Genomic DNA, 20,032 nt, shown 5'->3' on the forward strand with positions numbered 1-20,032 from the left:
CTTTCTTTCTTTCTTTCTTTCTTTCTTTCTTTCTTTTCCTTTTTTTTCTTTCTTTTCCTTTTTTCTTTCTTTTCTTTCTTTTCCTTTTTTCTTTCTTTTCCTTTTTTTCCTTTTTTTTTCCTTTAAGGAAAGAAAGAAAAAGGCACTTTGATATTCAAGTTAAAATCTTCTAACTTATGGTTTATATATCCTAAATTTACTGGTGGACCTAAATTAGTGCTCATAAATGAATCAAAATTATAAAGAAACTTTGCTATCAAATGAATGCTTTGAAATAAAAAAAAATCAAAGGATCTTTAGTCTGTTTAAAGCTGACAGAAATCTATGTGGTCAGGAAATGTAAAATGATTTATTTGTGAAATGTAACTTTGGAGCTTTGAACTTTTGTCTGTTTTGTTCTGAAATGCTTTTTTTGGAGATAGTGATAGTTGAGCCTTGCTTCCTTGAACTTGCACTCTGAACAAATTCTACAGAAAGTGGCTCTATGTCCTTCAGATTTGAATGGTTCTGCCTATATATTTCTAGTCAATGTTGACTTTCAATTTCTGCACCTTTTATTCTTGTGCCACCAACTGGGCTGGGTTTGCTGTACTAGTCTGCATAGACTAGTACATGGGAGGTCATGCTGGGGCACAAATTATCAACCAGGAAAAACAGTTTTTTGGTTTAAACATAGGCAAGATATGATTGTTTAAAAGCTCTTCAGTCACCCAGAGATGAAGATGCCAAGCTTATGGTTCCAACCTTTTGTCTTTAACGTTTTGATGATTTAATTTTTAAAGGTAGTGGAGAACAGCCAATATTGAAGGTTTTCAGTGAACCCAAGCCTGAAGGTGTAAAAAYGGATAAGCAATACAAAATGACCTGAAGCAGTTTTAAGTAGCTGAATAATATCCATGGAATAAGTAAGGGTAGCTTTTGCATGTTTTTTTTAGCAATTTATTTTTCTTTTCTGTCTCTTAATTCATTGGAATAGGTTAACGTAAGAGATATTTAGTGGATTGGCACTAGTAAGCAGTTCCTGTGAACCACCAGTGTCTTCTGCAGTCAGGCTGGCTTCATAACCAGCGTTGTTATGAAAGCTTATTTCTCAGAGATTCCAAATGATACTATGCTATGATATTTTATTGTCCAGGAGAGTTTGTTGGCATGCTAACTCTGGGACAGATGCCAACCAGATGATATGGGAAGAACCTAGCCGGAAAGCAGCTGGACTGCTTCTGCTTGGTAGATGCCTGATCTATTATGCAAATATATTTCTGTGCAATTCAGAAGGTGTGTATGTGTGCATATCAGAAAGACCTGCAGAATAAATAGTATGTGTCATATCTGTCAAAAAATCACAGTTATGAAAATAAGAGAAAGAATCTTATTGTCATACGGTTTCCAAGAAAACACTTTACCAATTACAACTCCTTTTAAATAATAACACTTTAAATACCAGGTATGGTAGGTAGTTTGGAGGAAAAAAAAAGAATATTCAGCAAAATGTTTGTATCATGTTGTGTGGCAGTTCTTCTCAGACCTGGCTAAGCTGTTGGTTGCTGACAAAAAAAAGGAATTGGTTACAAAATACTGAATGCAAGTGAAATAGGCAGGCAGTCTTGAGTGAGAAATAGTACAACACCATGGAGATTTTTGGTTGAAAATGGACAACACATCATGCAATAGAGCGCTGCAATGAGTCATCTGTTATGTGTCCTCCCAGTCTGTCTGTTCTGTTCTGGCTTTCTTACTGCCTTTAAAATTGACAGCTCAGGAAGATGCATCAGCAGCAATGTACAAACATGTTATTGATAGAAATTTTGACTTTTCTGTTGCTTATGAGATAAGCTAGTGTCATCAAGAGTTTTCTGGTTTTGTTTAAAATATTAGAAAATAATAGAGATGATGCATTTTAGCCAGGTTAMTTGTTACTGATTAAAAGTACTTCTAGCTGTTGTGGTTCCCAATTGCTGCAATGTTTTCCACTGAGTGAAGAAGTTTTTATTTTTTCTTTATAACCTCACAAAATAGCTATTCCTATTAAGCTATTATACAGGTAATGAAAAATAAAGTTTAGGTTCTTTAAGTTACATAGGTGAGGGAGACAGCAAAATAATTAAATGGGGCAGAATAGAAGAAAGGTGCTGGGTGGGTCCAGAACTAGATTTTAAAGACGATAAATATTTTAAGTCATGTCAAATGGTTCCATATAATATAGGAACAACTATATATTCCACCCTTAAAGAAAATTGATCTTTCTGAGCATAACACACTATTAATACTATATTTAAATTTTGAGCAGTGTGAGAAATGAATAGAACATTTCTTATGAATGTTCTCTAGAGACTTTTCAGTGTWGTCAGTGAGAAAAGGGAAATGAAGAGGAAGAGGGAAGAACATGTGGAGAAAGGAAATGAGGGAGAGATTATCTGGGAATAAAGTGGTTAACGTATCTCATAACCTGCTGATGAGAATGCAAGATGAAAGGGGAAAGAGCAAAAATGCAAGGTTTAGGGGAAACAATTGTGAACGTGTGTCTCCCAGATGTGGTGACCACATCCCATGGGTGCCACTCATTGGCACTAGGCTCTTGATTATTTAAGGCAAGAGAAGAACTGTCTCTTCTTTTAAGAAATTATTGCCTAAAGGCAGATTGAATACCTGGGTTCAGAGGGTGCTGAGAGGAGGGAGTTTTGCCAGCTGATRTTTTTGGTGTAAAGGGATTTCCTCAGAAAGGGAAATTCTAAGCCACTTTATTAGCATAGGAAAAAYTCCTTTTAGGAGGGTAGGAGAGGAGGGGAGAGAAAGGAAAGTCCCAAARGAAAATGAAATGATAAAGAACAGYCAACATGGATTTGTCAAGAATAAATCACTTCAGAAGGGAATAGTAGATGTTTCTGTCAGGGTAATTGAGCTATGGGCAGGGAGTAGAGGTAGATGTGATAAATCTTGACTTAAGGAAAGCTTTTGACACAGTTACACGTGACATTCTCATAAGCAAAATAAGAGAACATGGTCCAAATCAATTAACTAATTATTCTAGAAGACAAGAGGCACAATCTGCTTGAACGAGTTGTTGGTTAGTAGTTGCAGGTAGTATGCTGTCAACTCTAGGACATATGTGGAGTCCTGTCCATTTTTGCATTGCTTTTATRTAAATCAGCTCATTCTTCTATTGGAAATGAAAACTGGTTACTCGAGCTGACCTTTAGATCTTAATGAATCTAGACAACTATGTTCAAAACTGTACTTGAAAAAAAAAACATACTCAACTCAGATTATTGGAATGTGTACAGTCCACATGTATGTCTTCATTTTTATTTTTCTATACGCTTCTGAAACATGTCGAGCGAAGCAACTCTGCCATATCCAGAATTGACCATAGCCTTGATGGAGCTAATCAGCTTGKAATTGCGTTGTTCTGGAGCTTGATCAGGGTTCAAGAAGTACGTGTTTCTCTTGTGTCTTTAAAAGAGTCTCTGCCAATGTTCGTGCTTTAAGAAAATATACAGCATCAGGCAATTAGGGCTTTGCATAAAAGGTGGCTGTTTTTATTTCAAAAAATAGCCAGAAAGGGACAAAGTCAAGTTAAGCCATCATCTTTTTTATTTGATGATGAACTGAATAATTTTTTTGAAGCTTAAACAGTCATTTCAGTAAAATACAGAAGTAGTTCTGAGAACAAATGTTGGAGACCATATTTCTCCTTCTCCTCCGCCCTTCTAATGCTTATGGTCCATATTGCACATTTGGGCGAAGTTTCCCTGTGGGTTTGTCCTATACAAGTGTGGGCTGACCTTGGGTGCCTTTTTGTTCATCTCTGGTTTGGGATGCATCCTGAGGCACCCGGTGCTATACTCTGGTACCCCATAAAATTCTCATGTTCTGGATCCACTAGAGAAGATAGTATTATTTAACCCCCCCCAATCCTTTATTGTATCAAACCAGTGTTTGACTGTAGGTTTCTTTTTTTTCTGTTTTGCTAGCAAACTTGTTAGTTGTTCTTTAATTCCAAGTTTATTTTTAAGGTAACAGCAGAAACAGATACAGTGTCAGATAATGCTTACCAAAYGAATGAAAAAGAATAAAAATCATGTTTCTCACTCTTCTGTGATTTATATCACTAATAATCATATTGAGCACTAATATCTAGAAATATCCCTTAAAAATCTCTGAGGGAGTTCATGATCATAAAACAGTGCCTAAGTGCATTCACCTTGTCATGTAGCCTATGCTGTTCTTTTTGACCAGTCTCTTGTCATAATTTACCAGTTTCACAGTATTTGTGTCGGCTGCAAATTTCACCCACAGTAACTTTTGTATTTTCTTCCAGATCATTGGTAGAAGTGTATTGGTGCTGATCCAAGTAGTAACCAGACAGAATCAGGAGGAATGATGCTTGGGTGTTGTGTTAGAAAATCTTTTTGCCAGGTTGCTTGGAAGAGAGTTGATAAAGTGTTTAGGGAACAGCTTTGACAGCCAGGAGGATTTTGATGGGGAGGTTGGAGGAGGGGGGGGCTCCAGGAGAGAGAGTCTAGCATGTGCTTTTTAAACCTCATGCTGGCCTAAAAAAAAATTGGGGAGGGGGCAGATAATCTGATATGAAGACCAAAATATGAGAACTGTCTGATTAGTCTTTATATTTATGGTAAAAGTAAAATCTTATTCCCACTACCTTCAGTGAATAAATCCACTGATAACTATTAGAATGTCTTCCCTTGTTTCTGGTAAGCTGCAAGCAAGACACATTTTGCTRTTTGATTGATACTATTTATTCCAGTGAACTGCTGCAGCGGCAGCAACTGTTCAGCAAGCAATCATATACACATTCAGAGACACTCATACATGTTGAATGTGCCTGGATATACTACTTTTGTGGGGGAAAAATGGATTTTTGCATTGGTTTTGCTTTTTATCATCTCTGACCACTCAGAGCGTGAGCACTGCAAATCCAGTACACTGTTACTTCTCCTSTAGTTTTCACTCTCTGGTTAGGCCATTTAAAAGCCATGTTACTTTAATGAATTGTTGTATTACTGCATAAGCTAAAGCAGCATAAGTTTTGTGGTCTGAAAGTTTGTTCCAGAACCTACTGGTGTCAATGGGAGGATTTTTACTAACTTCACTACTAACTAATAGATGTCTGCTCAAAATCTACTGAGGAGTCAAGTGGATCAAGGAAAGAGTTAAGTGTGTGTGTGTGTATAAATATACAAAATATCTAGTTGTATTATAATAAATACTAATTTAAAAACTCTCTATAATTCTGTAGTTTAATGTATGATTCTGTCTGRTTACTCCTTTGTTTTTAAAAAATTAACTGTATGTGCTACTTTTTATCACTGTCTTATATGAAGTTTAAAATCTGAAAGGTTGATGTTCACGAGAGTTGTACTAAATATTGGGTAGCGTATTTTAGTCATCAAAAGATATTAGTAGTGTCAGCTAAAAGARGAACTTATGTATTCTGTCTATTTATTCAGTTTTTCAGTAGAATGAGTCAGTCTATTATTAGCATTAATGCATAATACCAGAATAAGCTTAAGTTTTTAATTTATCTTTAAGTTTTTAAATCCCATCCCCCCTCCCCCCAGAAAAAGGAAGCCCAACTTACTAGACAAGATTTAAAAGATTCACAGTTGCTTTCTCATCTCTGAAGCTCGACAGTGCTGCCGTAATACAAGAGGAGCTTTAATTCTTCTAGACTGAGATATTATAACACAATGCTGTGACACATAAGATATCCTGTATAATAAATTTCACCAGTGAATTTCTAAAATTGCAGTTAGGATTAATGCTGATGATAAGATGTGTCAACTATTGAAAGACAAGAAAATTTATTTGTCAAAAGAGGAAAATTGAGGAAGAGAGGCCAACAGAGGAAATGTGTCCCTGAGGAACAATAATTACCAGATTAGGTAGATACACAAGAAAACTTACATAGGATGACAAAGGTGGTTCGTAAAAGTAAAATGGGTCGGAAGTTTACTTTAATTAGTCTTGAATACATTATTCCTTAAAAYTCTTCATCTGTTGTGGTGTGAAAGAAATAAAAGATTTAAAAGTCTATTCTCATTTAACTATTAATGTTTGATAAGTCATGCAGACGGAAATTTTAATACATTTTAATAAGTCTTTGTCACTGGAGTCTGCAAATATTTGAGAAAGTATGAAGAGATGAACTCTCTCATCATCCAAAAGACAGGGAGTGGTCTGTGTGAAGCTTTAATGGAGTGTTATGTCTATTACTTTTTATATGAGGTCAGGGATGTGTGCTTTTTGTTCTCTCCGTAAGTCTCTATCTGTCACTGGGTTTCTAAAGCTATCAAATATGACATTAAGTGTAATTAATTGGTATCATGGCATGTATTTTCTCTATGAACATGCTSCAGCTCCTGTTTTAGCTAACAGGATTTTCAGATAACTGGGAGCTGGATCTGAATATTGAGAGAAGACATAGGAGACGAGCTTTTGTGTGTTGTAGTTCCAGTTGTCTAGATTATATGCTTTTCTTCTAGCATGTAAATGTGTCACAGCTACTAATAGATAGATGTGCTAATGCTTTATAGAAAGCCTGGGCTAGCTCACTGTCAATATTTCTGAAGTCAGTTCAGCTCCATTGACTGTAAAAATGGAAAGTAAATTCTTAAAGGTAAATACTRTGCTCCAGCTGGGATAGAAGTATTTGCAGGAATCTTGCAGAGGCTGCTACTTGCTGTAGTAAAGTATATAAGCTGCGCAGCAAAGCACATGGTCTGCACTGTGTATATAGAAACCTATATTGCAGGGAGTGTTACAAAGATTTGGAGCAGCTGTTTGCCATGGAAAACCTGTTGTTTGTTGTTTAGTTTTACACTGTGCATAAGAAATCTCTCTTTGAGAGGCAAATATTAAGCAAGGGCAATAGATATGTTTAATGTTAAAGCATACAATTTATTTTATGTGTCAGCATCCTGTAATCTCCACAATATTACCATTTCCTTTAGCAGTATTGATCAGACTGGAGGAAAACTGCAAAGTAGGACTATTTGCCTTTTGAGAAAATCACTGCTCCCTTCTCTGCCCTTGACCTTTTTATTTGTTGTGTGAATCTACCCTCCTTCAACCATACTCTGTAYTTGTTAAAGTGCTGTTGATGTACACCACAGTATGCATACGTGAGATTCTAATATGTTTATATGTACTGCTGTCTTAATACAGTAATAGTCTGATTTTGTAAGTCCTGGTCTGGTGGTTGCAGTTGGTCACCAGACTCCTCCTTTCCCATGCACTGCAGGGAGCGATGCTGAAGGGGCACGCACGTGCTCTGGGAAGTTTTCCAGGATCACTTTGGGGTAATTGAAGCCCTCCATATGGCCTGCGCTAAACAGGGCTCTGCAGCAGGCCACAGCACTTTGGGGAGCGTGCCTGATAAAACTGGTGCTCCTGCAAGTGCAGCTGTGTTAAGTGGGAGAGGAAACCAAGGATGAGGGTTAAAAAGATGCAGCTCTCTTACTGATGCTGTACTTTCTTTATAGTTTTTTTCTTTCTTTCTTTTTCTGACGGTGTTTTTGCTTCTTTCTCTCTGCCTGACAAGATCGTTCTTCAGTGCGATTGTCTCTTCCTTTCCTGGCACATCTGCTTGTTGCTGCATTGTTTTCACAAGGCCTAAACTGCCTCTGCTTGCCAGCAGTGATAAAACTGGTTTGCTTGCATCCAGGGGTGATACAAAAGTGGTTAGGAGGCACCTGCTCAGACCTGCCACACTTCACTCCCAACACTAAGGCTTTTGGCCCTTGTTCCCTGCTCACAGCCATAGCACCAACATGATAAATGTCTGTAGCRTGGAGCTGAGAGATTCTTTTGTGCCTTGGCTTGCACCCGGTTGGCAGATCTCTGCACTTGTGCTGCAGCCAAGGTTGCTTTTTCCAGCAGAGCCCCACTGGAAAATGCAGTCTCTGGCCTGGCTGTTCCTACCTCTGCTGCCCCATGTCTTGTATGACCTGGCACATTCTTCATGTAGCCCGGTGTGTGGGGAGCCTGTGCCAAAAAAAGGAAGACCTCTTCTGTGTTCCCTTCCCACTGTGTGGCTCCAAAGAARGGCATTTTGGTAAAATATGTTTTGGTCTTTTGGTGATCTTACTAGAATGAATAGATGAAATATGCATATTCAGATTCCTACTGTTGTCTCTTCCCAGACTAGGGCAGGCTTAGCTCAGTTGGTTAGAGTGTGGTGCTGCTAATGCCAAGGTTGCGGGTTCAATCCCTGTGTGGGCCACACTGAGGGTTGGACTAGATRATCTGCAGAGGTCCCTTCCAACCTTACCATTCTATGATACTCAATTAAGATTAAATTGAACTTCTACAGAGTTACTGTTGCAGCCAGGATTAAGATGTTGGGACCAGTTCTTGCAACTTTTATTTCTTCCATTATTTTCTCAGTGAACTGGTGTCCTGAAGGCAAATCTGCCCATGACTTCCAATACAAATGTCAGAATAAAATTCATGTTTCATAACTTTTACTGTGACTGTGTGTGAGCTATCAGAAGATCAGCGAAATAGCCTAGCTGAAAGAAGGAAGTAACAATCAAGAGAAGGAAATCTGCTTATAGGCAAGTCTGTGAGCCTTAGGAAGCTGTGGAGATGCAAAAAATGTAGCATAATGAACTCTACCGTAAACAATCTCAATTATTTTCATAGTTGGATACTGTCATTCGTGCTAATTATCTACTTGTGCGATGTGGCATGGTGCCAAAATTATCAGCCCTCTCAGAGATTTTTATGCTGTACCAGCTACTTTTTACAGTCTGTTCTATAACTTTGGGGTTGAGGTGGCAGGGAAATAGGCACCTGAAAGTGTTAGTGTTAATTCGTTTTAGAAGTCCAAGCTAGTTCTTCTAGAAAAAAACCCTCTAAGTAACTTGAGTTACTTAACAAACTAGTGGTAACAAGGAGGCACCACTCTTACGAGTATATCCTTATGCAATTCTAGGTCATCTCTTCTCTTGCTCTCTCTTTCCCAGTTGTTTCTCGTTTTGTTTTATAGCAATCCTTGGAGGAAGGCAAAACCAGTTACAAGATGTGCATGAGCTTTTACTTAGTATTAGAATGAACATTAATTGTTTAGTGAAGTTCATGGTGAGTGACAGCATGACACTGTTGGCCATAAAAAACACAAGTATAACTAATCAGTCATCTGGCTGGGCTTGGAATTAGAAAATGGAGATATGAGCTAATGTTTTTAAAGGAGTTAAATTTGTGGACTGATGCCTATTACTTTCCTTTCCTTTCTAAAGTTAATTTCATACTCTATAGAAAAGACACTAAATTCATCACCTTAAATTAGCATGACCATTGTTTAAAAACAAGTCCTTAAGGGAAAACACAAGCAAATGCTTAAGAACTAGGATTCACCAAGAGTCAGGGGGCAAAAGGATCTTTCCTGAGGAAGAGGGAGGAAGGGACGACTTAGTATACTGAATTTGTGCAAAACTTTTTTGACTAATTCACCTGGCAAAAGTCTTTTTCAGAAAAGTGAAGTGCTTTATTTATTTATTTATTTATTTATTTATTTATTTATTAAGCAATGTTTCATTTTAACAAGGTCTTTGAGTTTCTGATACTTCTTGCTTCTAGTGGAAAATATATTCCATATTGTTCAAGCAGAGGTAGTCGTGTCTAGCAAGGAAGGAATCGTGGTGTCTCCTGCTTACTGGTCAGATAGGGTCTGCTTCCACAAAGGCCTAAGAATAAATGGTTCAGTAGAGCTTTAGGAAATAGTAGGATAGGCTCTATTGCATGACGTAATGTGTTTTGTGTTTCCACACTGTATTACATGTAAGCGTGTTCTGCAGCACTGAGCCTGCTGCTTACGAGGGCCTAGCAGCTGTGTTGTCTGGCCTTTGGCTGGGAGCTTGGGGAAAGAGGACTTGTGGCTGTTCAGACCTTGGGCAGAGTGCTCTGAGGTCTATCTGCATTTTGCTGTGTAGACATTAATGAAGCCTGAATCAAGACTTTATGTTTTTAGTTGTTAAAACAATGGTTTGAACAAACAGTTTCACCATAATGTTTTGTAGCTTAAGGAAAAGAAATACCTGGTTCTCTGCACTAGTCAGAGCAATCCAACTTGCTTGGCTGTGGAGCAGATCCAGCATTTGCATTTTTTCCAGTGTTTTGTATGTGTACACTCAAGAACTCTTGGTGCAAGAGAGGCTTTCTGTCCCATACTCTTGTAGCAGCACAGCTCTGTGAGTGCCTTGGGAGCTGTCCCAAAACTCGTGTGGGCTGAACTGGTAAATCTGAGCGAAACTGTATTATGCACTGTTCATTAATCTTATTCTTTCAGTGTAGAGAAAGAGAAAATGAAAGCAATATGTTTCCAAAAYTGTGAAAAGTATAAAGTTTTGAGGAAAGGACAGAAGCTGAGTTTGTGTATGTCATCTGCTCGGTGTAAGAATCAAAGCCCTAGGCAGGAACGCATGTTGTAGGGCTTTTTTTCTCCTTCTTTTTGGATGGCATGGCAAGCTCACCTCCTTGGTATTCCCCTAGAAAAAGAAATGTAGCAATATGATGTGGATATTTACATTGTAACCGAGAAGTGTAGGATAAATGCTGGTAGTGCTCCTGTGCAAGGCACTCCCGTGCTAGTCTGAGCACTTTAATGCAGCCCTGCTTTCAGCACTGCTGAGTTGAAAAGGTTGGTYGTATGGAACCAGTAACAGAGGGGTAGAAATGTGGGAAATGAGCAGATTTCTATCAAAGTCACCAAAGAAAGAAGGGAAGGAATTCAGAAATCACGTGGTATTAACTTATTACATTCAGTGTAAGGCTGAATTTTAGAAATTAGTAAAGAGCAAATTCTTCCTGTATCTTTATATAGCTGTTGGTAGGGTACTTTGCTATCTGCTAGTAATAACATCTCCATTACGTTTAGGTATTACGGGCTTTACTTGTTACAAAGTTCTTGCGAATCCTGGAATGGTCAACTGATACTGCCCATGAGTTTACTCTCGAGCGCAGCATTACCCTATGGGCGCAGCAGCAATAGCCTGGGAAAACTCTAAAGAAGTGTATACGGACCTGAGATAGCTTATCCTGAAGGCAGCTCAGTTAAGTACATGCCGTTATGTATCGCAGGCCCCCTTTGACTGACAGGGGACTGATTGGTCCCAGGGCCTAGGTTAGATGGAGAGCCCTGTGGTAGCTAGGCGAGGGAGCTCGCAGTGTTCGGCTCTGGGGTCGGTGTTTTAGATATGAACAGATGGAAGGTTAGGGCTTAAACCTGCAGCTCTGGCTCGCACTTAACATGCACTGTTWATATCCTTACAATGGGCTTGAACTTTAGCGAGGGAAACTTAACTTAAATATTAGGAAAAAAACTTCCTGATGATAACACATTTGAGTACTGAAATGGATTATTTGGATTGTTGAGGAATGTTATAGAATTCTTGTAAAAACTCTTGTTTTTAAGAGGTTAGACAAATGTCTGTCAAAGTTGTTAAAACATAACTCATCTGGTAYTGGGACTGCCGGGCTGGGACTGGTAACCTGTTCAGGTTCATACTGGCCCTGTTTTCTGTTACACTGTACTGTTGTTCTTCATTCATTTGTGATAGACATCTAAACAGACAAGCAGAGAGAATCCAAATAATAGAGAAAAAGGTTATCCACATGTTTTCTGGTACTGCCAGTCTAAAAAGCAATTACAGGTCTTTGCTGAAAACAGAGAGAGAACACTTCAATTAAATGTTTTTTTTTTTATTTTTATTTTTTTTTACCTTCTTTGTCTCTAAGAGAAAATGCAGTGAGGAAAGACATATTAAATTACAATTCCTGTAAGCTTGTCTCAGTTAATAGAAGAAGAGGGAAAAACATTTGTTCAATATTTTCTTTGTTTCCTTCATAGAAAACAAGAACCAGAAAGCAAGAGAGAAGGCACTTAATTTTTAGTTACATTAGAGAGCACAGAGATATACCTGCAGTTCAGTGACAGATTGGTTTGTAAATCTACTTGCATGCCTCTCATCCTTTACACCTCCTGCAAATGCTGTGACTTTCTCCATCATGGTTAGAGCCTGGTTTAAACAAAGGAGATTGCTTTGGATGTGTAGTGACAAGGCAAATGGTTTTCCTGGCAACATCCATCAGAAATGCCCTGTTTCTATCTTTTGATTTAGTATTTGGTATATCAGTTCTTAAGGAGAATCAAATGAGTCTATTTTTAAAACTTGGTAGGTGAAATGAAATGAGAAAGTTTTAGTCTGATCGAGYCACTATTGAATGAGCAAGCAAATCATAGTCCCTCTACATTTTGGAGTTAGGCTAGATGTGTTTCTCGTATAAACTACAGGCTATTAGAGAATGGACTGATAGCTACAGGTGCACTGCAGCTCTCAAATGCAGCTGTCTAAAATGCAGAGCTAACCAAAGAGGATGTTTTAACAGAAGGAAAAAAGTCACAGAATCACTTTTTTCTTAGTTTTCTGATTTATAGTATGCTTTTTCTTTCTCCAAACTGAAAATTTATAACTCAGTTGCATGCCTTTGTAATAGGTGACAACATGCCATACTTTCTAACTTCCCAGACCTCACACTGCCAGTTATCTTAATATAATATTTTTATTTTATTGATGCAGTTTGTGACTGTCTTGAAAATGATACAATTTKTTTTTCTCCTATATGTCAAGAAAAATCCTCAGTGGTACTGCCTGTAAGTTAGCAATTGTGAAATTCAGATAACTGCTAAAAGAAATAAAAATACTGGTGAGCTGTTTGTGGGTAATTTATTTATTTATTTATTTTCCTACAGAGTAGAGGACAATAATAATAATAGTCTTAATATGCTGGGTACCAAAGTTGTGTTAGTAGTCCACTGAGAGGGATGGTAAAAATTCTAAATAAGAACATAAAAATGTAGAAGCAATCATTAAACCTATCTGTTCTGTATTTAGGGGGATGAACAGCTTAATGCCACAGGTTTTGATGATAACGAAATACTGCCCATTCTGATAATGAAAGGAGTCATAGGTTTTGTTATAGCACTTCTTTTGGTAAAGGACAATGCAGTTAAGGCTCAAGCTGAAAACTCTAAATTTCCGACGAACGGAAAGGTGATATACGTGAGTTTGCCATAGGAGCATTAACCTGAATGTTGTATATATACAGAAGAAAGATTGTCTAACTATGGTTAGCACCCTCTATTCTGTAAACCTAAAATAAGTGAAATAACAGGGTAGTTCTAGAGGTACAGCAAGACTGAGGAGGAAAGAATCGAAGTTGCCTGAGGTCGTGCAGCATATGTGTGACTATTTAAATCAGTAAAGCTCCTATTGCATTATTAGGCAAAATACTTTAGGGCTGAGTCATACTGACAGTTTCTAGTATTTGGTTATTTAATTAGATAAATCTTAGTTTAGCTTTCCTAGTTATTTTAGATATGTAGGGTATTTAGATCTTATGCCACAGCTGAGAGAGCTCATGAAGTGGATTTACCCAGGATTGGCAGTCACCTTTGACAGGATTACAAAGCAGCAGTTATTTRTACTGTTTATAATTTAAAAGATCAAATGCTACAGAAGGAATGAAGTAGAAGGATAAATGCACTCTGCACAGATGTCACAGCCGAAAAAGCACAGGCTGTTGAAGACAGTTGTACCTGCCACAGTTCACTTTATTTGCTATAGACTGACAATTAGTTTACAAGAACCTATGCTGGTAATTGCTGCAACATGGGTGGGAGTTCTTTGCGTTGATTATAGGTATCAAGTCCTTGTTGATTTTTGTTGTGTTATGCCATATCTAGCAGCTTTGGAAGGGTGATTTAGCATTTGACAAGATCTGTATGGGATCCTACCTTAATTTTCTAGATATAATAAGTGCTTTCCCTTAGATAGAGGAAAGTTCAACTAATTGCAGACTTCATTTAAGAAATATAAGGTGAGGTAAATGTTGCTGGCTGAGGTGAGCCTAAATAATTAATAAAAAGGAAGGTGCAAATTGCATTAAAGGAACATTGTCAAGAAGGAAAGGCCATTCCTTAGCCTTAAGCTGAAAATGTTCATGCTTTCTGTTACYTGTTGTGGAAGCACTGACAGAAACCTTAATGTTGATGCTGTGTTGAGTTTTTCCAATCTGAATCTCCCTACTTCGTACCTCRATGGTTTAATATGATTATCAAATTTAGCACAATTACTGTTCATAGGAAAATTGATATTGAGATAACTATATAGAGGAAAAAGTAAACATTTGTTTTGAAGGACCAGTAGTTCTACTGCAAAGCAGTACAACACTCTCTCTCTCATTCTCCAGGTACATGTAGTAAAAATAATCACCAAGTTCAAAATTTAGGTAAAGTTGCTTTTTGAATGAACTAGTGAACATCTCAGTGTTTTTTTTTTCTTTTCTTTTTTTTCATGAGAACCTGTGGTTTTGCCTATACAACACGAAGTTGATCTTTATAACTCATTAATGAGCTTGCGCCATGGAAAAAAGTATTGCACCACAACTTGAAAGACCTTTCTGTGCATTCTCAGCAGTAGTTCACGCATCAACTAGTGTAACAATTTTAACCCTTCCAAAGAGCTTTAAAGGATGCTTGTTTTTTCCTTTTATATAATAATTTGCTGGTGAGTTGCTAGTATGTTGTTCAAATTGACACTTCAGTTGTCATAGAGACTAGATGCTTGTCCAGGTCCCTATTAAAATTACTGGTAAAAGCACATAATGGCAGCATATGCTATAAAGCTTTATGCCAGATAGCTTGCATGTGTGGGTCAAACTACCATAGAAACCTGTTTTTCAGTGTGCTTTCTCCTCTCTGATGGGAAGCTTTAGAAACTAATCTACTTTTTTTTTTCTCCTGCTTTTTCTCATTTTATTGGAAACATTAAACCTCAATAATCATTTTCCTTAGCTAAGATGGAGTGTTCTGCTGAAGAGTTAATTAATCCTCCACCACTAGATGTTGTCCAAATTTCTGTGACTGTTTTGCAATAATGCTTGCTTGTTTGCAGGACTGTGTGCCCAACTTACTACTTATTTTGTTAGTGTTTCACAACTATTTCCTTCAAGCTCGTAGGCCATTAAACCTGAGGCATCCCTTTACTTTGGGACTCAAAGTAGATCTTTAAATATCTTACGTTTGTAGAAATGAACTGCAGATATAAAGATTTCATGATGGGTAATAGTACASTTCAGTGATTTATTCTCATGGTGCTGAAATAGTAAGACATACAGACTTGTCTCTACTGAATTACTGATGTTTTCCAACGCTGGTGGATCACCTGTTTGGTTCTGCTGCCGTTGTACTAAGGGGATCTTTGGGAATGTGCCACCATGCCCTCGGAGGCTTACCTCCCAGCTACACAGCTTAGCTATTTAAGTTTTAATCCAGCAGGCAGCTGGGCATGAGTTCAGAAGTGTTGAATATCTTACGGGCCCACAATATAGATGTAGCCACTTAAAGCTAAACAGACAACTGCTTTACCTGCTGATCAATCTTTATTCATCTACAGACCATCTATAACTTGTTTTTAATCTGTGGAACCATCTGAACTGAGACAAGATATAAAAGAGTATTTGTAATTTGATCAGACTGGTAAACAAGTTACCTCCTCATCCTTTCCCATAGTCAAAATTCCAGATTTACTTCCCAATCATTTGGTTTTCTTGTTTAGTGTATCTGTTGTTACTTGGTCATGACTTTCTTATAATGGTTGTATTTCTTCTAGATATTGGCAGAATAACCAGGTCAAACATGCTAGAGTCTGAAAGTTACTTGAACTCACTGYCAGAAATATTTAATGACTTTTGTTGATGTCGTCTTGTGTTCTATTTTCATTCTCATTGAGTTATGTTTAGTGCAGACTGTTTCCTGAACAGTGACAGCAGTTATTCACTTTAAGTCACTACTACAGCTATATATTTCAAGTAGTGACTGTAAAACAATGAATAAGACATTATTTTTAACAGTAGTTTATTTAAAAAATAATACTTAAGAGTCATGATGCTCATAGGAGTCATAAATGCTGTCATAAATTCCTGCAGCTCCTTAATGAAATCTGTGACCTCAAGAATTCTTTCAAAGTAATATTTTTATTCAAAACTAGGATGCAYGTTTTTGTTCTTCTTTGTGTTGTGTTGTTATTTGATCAGTTTTTCTCATAGAAATGCATAGTTCTCCATAGAGAATGGCTTGGTTTTGACCATAAAGGTAAGTGTAAATGAACTGAGGAGAAAGCCACTACAGTATCTGCTTTAAGACATACTAATTTTGTTTTTGTTTTAAAGAAAGATGGTGTATATCAACATGGTATTCTCGTAACATTTTACGGGACAGCATCTACGTTATAATGACTTTGATCTTTAAAATTCTCTCCCTTATTTACAAGTGGTCAAAAAGGGCACTTTTGCATTAGTACTTTTGCTGCCAGTACATTTTGTTCTTTTTAAAGTTTGATCCATAAAAGTGATTTTCATTTCATCGCTTAAATGATAGCACATCTCCATTACTAAGACGATAATTTTAGTCTGGATTTTTTTTTGTATTGTAATTTATTATTTCCACATACTTTCATGGATATGTCCTAACCTAATCCACTGTTTAACTTTTCTCATTACTTCTAGAGAGCTAATCTCTTTTAAATTTTGTCTGCATGAAGAAATTGCAGGAGATTAATGAAAAATATGAATGCAAATGRTAGCGAGGATTGAACTTGCTGATCCAAGGGTTTTTTTTGTAGTTGTCTATTTCTGGTATAAATGTATTTAGCAGAACTGGTGAAGTGCCTTGGGTGATTAGAGTGTAAACTGCACATTATGCTTCAACTAATTCACAAAACTTTAGCTGAAAAGTTTAAAATAAACCACTCCTCTGAAATGAAAATATCTGCTTACAAGTTTGTACTGATAACTCCATCAGCTCGATTTCATACCTTTTGGTGATATTGTCTTTGTGCAGTAAAGGCATAAGCAACGAGTAGCAAAATTCTTTCATCTTGATAAGTAGTTCATGAAAATCCATTTTCTTTAGAGGAAAAATAATCTTTTTGTTCCCAAAGAAAAACATTCATTTCAACACTAAAACACAGTAAGAGATTCTTTTTTTCCCAGTTGCACAAACTTTTAGCTTCTGATGTTTATCAGGACAAAGCAAAAGTATTTCTTGTTTTCAGACCTGTTTTTATACTTTTTGTTGGTGAATCTGTAACAATAATACAGTAAGGGAAGAGAGCTTGGGAGGAGGAAATGGCCCATTCTCTTCAGTGTGGATTATGAGGCTCTGATCACCAGTCTGAAGAACTCAAGCTCTTGAAGTGCTCATCCAGGTCACTTGTAGTTAAATGTGAACCAGATTGCTTCCTTTGAGAGCAGTACATTTGTGTTGTTTTTTTTTAACAATATTTTTCCTATTCACTCTATTTGTCTTCCTTTTATAGTTATTCCTATACAGAACACAATGTAGAAGTAAATACATATTTTAAAGCAAAAATAACTTATGTTATCAGTGTCATTCTTAGGGCAGAGTTACTTCGTATAGAGTTTAGATTAAAATTTTGTGCATTTTCACCAATGTTCATGGTTTTATTCCATGGTAACTTTTTCTTTTTAAAAATGATTTAACTTGATTTAACTTTTTTAAAATGATGCTTAAACATTTGTTTGCTGTGAAGCTGCCAGAGGACTAAAATACGATCTAGGCTACAGGCTGAAAAGATTTTTCTACCTGCCAGCGGCAAGCAAACAACCCTGCAATGGAAAACMTTCTCAGTAGCCTTCCTTTAGGGGCATGGGTTTTCATGTAGTTGACTATACTGCCAAAACTGGTTCAAGACTAGTGTAAGATACTTGGCATCTTGATTTTATTTTGGTACTAAGAGCTTTTTCTCATCATATATTACAGCTATTAATGATTAAAAAACATTTCTTAGTAGCTTCCCTAAGGTTAGGTATCTTTTTTTTTTCCCCAAATACACACATTATACCTTAAGTTGAATGGATGTCTTCTGCTTCTATTTATTTTTCTGTTGTCTCTCTCGTATGTGATCAAGAGAGACTTGCAATGCTTTTTATTATGGCAGGCAATTAACTGGAGAAAAGTTTTGGTTCTAATTTTTACACAAAAACTGTACTAATTACTTTTTCCTTTTCTGTCTTTGTTGGTGTTTCTGTAGGACTCTAAAAGGTTTTTAGGCTTAATAAGTTTAATTACCTATTACATTAATATCTTCAGAAACTGTGAAACTTATTAATTGAAAAAAACATTACATGCAAATTATATAGTACAAGCATGTAAATGATCTGGAAAATAAGATGTCAGTATTTGGCTATTTCTTTTTATTAGATTGATATCCGTTCTGGCTAAAAGATCGTAAGATCATCTACTGTGATGCCTTATGATGGGCCTTTGAGGATAAGTTTGCTGCTGCTCTCCTGAGCTTGCTAGCATGTAGTTCCTTAAAGCAGAGCCTTGTGGACAGGCACTCTGTGCCTTCTAGGGAGCACTGAGGGATGAAGGATTCATCACCTCTCTTCTTGTAGTGCCGGGAAAATAAATTAACCTAATATAGAATATTGTAAACGTTGATTTTCTACGTAACATGCTGAGTGCTTATTTTCTATTGTTGAAAATGAGCCTGTGTTCTTGTTTAATGTTTCAAAAGTAATCTTGAAGAGTGTTTTGACTTGACTTAATGCAACCCATCCATGCTATATTACTTTTCCCTTATCTTTGCTTACTATTTTGCTAATCTTTAGCAAGTGTCTTTCCTGGACAAGACTCTGGCCCCTGTAATGCTACAACAGGAACTGTTTATTGAAAAGCAGCAGTAATGAAGTAATGGTAGAGTGGAGTGATGAAAGCAGACTCACTTCATTATAGTGTGTTATTTGTTTTCCAGAATAAATATGCGTTTTGGCTCTTCCCCCATCCAGGCAGTACATGTGACAGACTGATCCCCATTTCCCAGGAGGACTCATTCAGAAGTCAAAATGAGATATGTAATAGAAGYATTGAGGGTTTTAAAAAATATTTCAAGAAAATACAACTTCTTTCCTCCCCAAATCCCTGAACAATAAAGATCTAGAGAGGAAGAAAGGAAACTCATTTAGTGTGGTAATAGAAACACGACAGAACTGCAGGCTGGTCGTCACTCAGAATTGAAACGGGTGAAAGAYTACTTTAAATACAGTACAGTCATGGAGAAAGAGAGAAAGGAAGGTTAGTTGGGAACACATGGAAGTATCTACTTATTTTTTTAATCTTTCTAGAAATAGCTTTTACTCCTTCATAAGTAATTGCTTGGAAAATAAGCTGCTTTTGTTGAAAACTTTTTAGATCATAAGCATTGTATTAGAATTCTAGAATTTATCTTGTCTGAACTGCTGACACTGGCTTTCTTTCAGTGTTTTTTCACATTAAGCAACCGATTCGAGTGGTTTTATTTTTTGAATCCAAATATGATTTATGTGCAAGTATAAGCAACAGTTGAAGCCCCATTTTTTTCAGTTCCTAGAATATACTACAAATTCAAAAGCAATTATTTTTTAATAAACACTGAGCTGTTTTCAGTAGCCTTGCTGAATGTAACTATGTAAAACTTTTCACAAGTAGAAGAATGGTTCAGTGTGCATGACAGTAGTCCCAGTGTGTGCATGGGTTTCTGAATGACAACTGTATTTATATTTGCTGCCTTTATATATGGTTGATATTACTCTCTAATGAATCCCCTTATAGGCATGTTGTTGAATTCTTGTTCTTGAATGTTGTTATTTTTGTAAAACTACTGAAATGCTGGCATTTCTGGAACTAAAAGTATAAAATAATGCACCAGAACAGAATATTCAATTACATATTAGTAGTTCAGCAACCAGTTATTTACTTTTTTTAAATAGTAGCTCCCAACTGTCAATATATCTTTTGACTTTTGAGATGCTTCTTTGAGTAAATTTTTAAAGCACTTTTGCCATTATTAAGAGTTTTATCATGGGTTCACTGCTGTATCACAATGTCATTATTTCTTTAGAAGGAAAAAAAAAATCCAGTAAGCTTGACTATATCAGCACAGTGCTG

Source organism: Rhea americana, unplaced genomic scaffold (genome assembly GCF_003343005.1).
Source record: "Rhea americana isolate MKP2758 unplaced genomic scaffold, rheAme1 scaffold_153, whole genome shotgun sequence".
Taxonomy (NCBI): domain Eukaryota; kingdom Metazoa; phylum Chordata; class Aves; order Rheiformes; family Rheidae; genus Rhea; species Rhea americana.